The 2,926-nt window shown below is 41.0% G+C and overlaps 1 non-coding gene across 1 annotated transcript; it reads right to left on the bottom strand.

Moving 5' to 3' along the window:
• Positions 1–459: 459 nt before the first annotated feature.
• On the bottom strand, positions 460–531 carry Trnam-cau. Its single transcript has one exon. It is a non-coding gene; the product is annotated as a tRNA-Met (tRNA).
• Between the last annotated feature and the right edge of the window lie 2,395 nt (positions 532–2,926).

Here is a 2,926-nt window from a genome sequence, read left to right as displayed (position 1 = left end):
GCCCATCAACTAAAAGTGTCAGAGTAACATGAATATTACCAACTCACTGTGGTCAGGTGTGTCTGTTGGTGTTTGTCTGTGTGTGTTATTATTTTACATATTGAAATAGCGGTACACTTTGAACACGAGCCACTACACCCGTCTGTTTGTTTTGTTATGAAGGGAACGTTTTAATTTCACTGTGGACTTTGAGTAAATATTTGTGTGTATCTTGTATTGGTTTGTATATTTGCATGTACAGTATGTTGTCTATGTATGACTGAATATGTATTATAATTATATATACAGTATTAAAAAGTCATTATGTATGTATATATTGTATTTATATACAATATATATGTTGTATGAATGTATACATGCATGTAATCAAGATTTAAAACATTAAACCTAAAGGGTTACGTCATCGTACTTAGGGTTTAAGCGCCTCTAGTGTGCCGCCAACACTTAGAAATCTGAGGTTAGCAGAGCGTGGTTTCGATCCACGGACCTCTGGGTTATGGGCCCAGCACGCTTCCACTGCGCCACTCTGCTGGGCTGTGATTGTTAATCATTAACACTGAACACAGGTAACCAGAGTTCCTTGACAATATCAAGAGAGAATCAAGAGACCTCATACCATCCCAGTGTGTGGCACAATGAGAACCTCGGCTCATTAGTGCCGGTGAAAATGGCTGAAAGTGGATGTTTCTGCCTTACCTATAGTATTTATCTCTTGTTTTATTAAGCAACAAACGGCAGTGGTCCTCACCACAAGGAAGTCATTAAGACAACCACGTGTAAAGGTTCTGAACATTAACGCCACACTCTTACTGTTGGTTCACAAAATAATTGTATCTGCACAAAAGCACTAAAGATTTTAAATGAATGCTTACACAAGCAGAGACTCCCGGGCTGCCCCTTCCTCTCCCTGAGCCTCGACTCTGCCAGACTCCGAATAAGTTATCCATGAGCAGCCAGGGAGAAACATCTTATCCCCCTGTTTGTTTCCGCTTTTTCTTTTCTGGGTCTGTAAACCCCGAGGACGCAGGTAGTTTAAATCGTTTTATTAGGTACAGTTGTGATCTGACTTGCTAATGGACCCCAGTTCTATCGAGACCCAACCGTAACTAAATCTAACCATTAGGTTCCAGTCTTAGTTTGCCCCATCCACTTAAGGAGCCCAAATCCTAAGGGTGAAAATTGGTTATATTAAGGCATATTCCACCTGGTTTTATCCAATCGGCTATAGATATGGTACAGTACCTGTTAAGTAGCTGTAACTGTTAATATTAGCATTATCTATTAACAGGACAAGAATGAATAGTCTATTAAAATAAAACCTGTTCATAGCAACCTTACGGCGGTCGCTCATAACTTTCACGTTACAAATATAACTTAAAACATTTTGTGTACTATGATTGGGTTTACAGAGATGGACAAGATAGAGGGAGATTGGTAAGGACAGCACGATTATTATTAGAGTGGGAGGACTGTGGTCGCCAACCCTCAGAGGCAGAGATGGTACCTTGATAATGTTTTCGGAATGATAATTGTGAGGAACGTTCAAGGCACAAACCCTATTTTCCTGGGCCCTGAGAAACTAATTATTACGTGTTCTTACTGAGGCATTTGAGTACACAGGGAAGAAGCCTGAGGTGAGAAAGATAGTTCAGGGGTTGTCAGACCTCACCTTACTTTTCAGGGACCCCCCCAATGTTAAGGGATACGTAAGGTTGAAGTCTTTTAGGATTGATGCTCATTCGATCTTGAACCTTTCCTTTGATTAGGTTAGGTTGACTAGGTTTGGTTAGTTTAGGTAGGTTAGGTTAGGTTGGTTAGATTAGGTTGAAGCCCATTAGATCTTTGACCTCTCCTCTGGTAGGTCAACACAGGTCACAAGGAAGAAGGTCAACATGACAACAATCCCAGAAACACTACCTCATCTCATCACTCTTGTCATCTCAGGTCACATTATCCGAAATGCTGTCACACCTTGGACACTCACAGTCACCTCACATGGGTGACCTCTCCGTCCTCTCCCTCATGAACCTGTAGAAATGTGTAAAAGGGTCAAGGTAACGGCTATAAACTGACGTGAAGAATATGAGGTTCGAAGAATTTGGTCATGTTGGTATTGAGAAGACGTCAGTGGACTCTTTCTTGAGACTCGTTCCATTTTCGATGAGTAACTACGTCCTCAGCACAGGTCAAGGGAAAATAAGAGCCGATACAACAGAATAAGGAAAACACGTGGGAGAATAAAGATCATAAGAGAGAATTAAGAGTAATGAAGAGTATTAAAGATAGATAAAAGGTATAGTTACTTGCAGTGTTACCTGGTACAGTGGTTGGCACGTTTTGTTAGATGTGGCAGCTCTGTGTTTGTTTACATCTTATCAAAACTACCGGAATGGTCCTAAGGAACCTCGCAATAGTAGCCAGACTAAGGATGCTAGATAAACATTCCACAGACCTGCCACATCTCCTAAAACGTGCCTGCCACTGTACCAGGTATAAGTGCAGGCGACTGTACATCATAAGAGCTGACACGGTGACGACATAATTCAACACACTCATTTGTCACTGCAGATCAAGAGGAAATTAGAACCGACCAAACAAAACGAACTAAAAGAACAGAGAACAAAAAGATATAAAAGAATTGAAGGCCATAAGGACAAAAGTTACGTTATGAAGGTTCATGTATACTAAGTAAGTTGCCTCGAGGCCAAACTGTTCGTCGGAGCAGAGCCGAGTCTTCCTACTGCATACCAAGTACCTCACATTACCATAGTTGACTTAGAAAACTCTCAAGTGTGGACTGAACACAGCCATCACCCTCTGAGCTGGTAGTTTGTGCTGTTACCCGAATAAATAGGAGATTAATGGAAAATTGAATTGGAAAATCCACAGCACTAATCCACATTCAGTCAAGAATATTACTGTGTGT

This window comes from Homarus americanus, unplaced genomic scaffold (assembly GCF_018991925.1).
Source record: "Homarus americanus isolate GMGI-L3 unplaced genomic scaffold, GMGI_Hamer_2.0 scaffold23617, whole genome shotgun sequence".
NCBI lineage: Eukaryota > Metazoa > Arthropoda > Malacostraca > Decapoda > Nephropidae > Homarus > Homarus americanus.
This window is presented reverse-complemented; position numbering and strand designations above follow the sequence as displayed.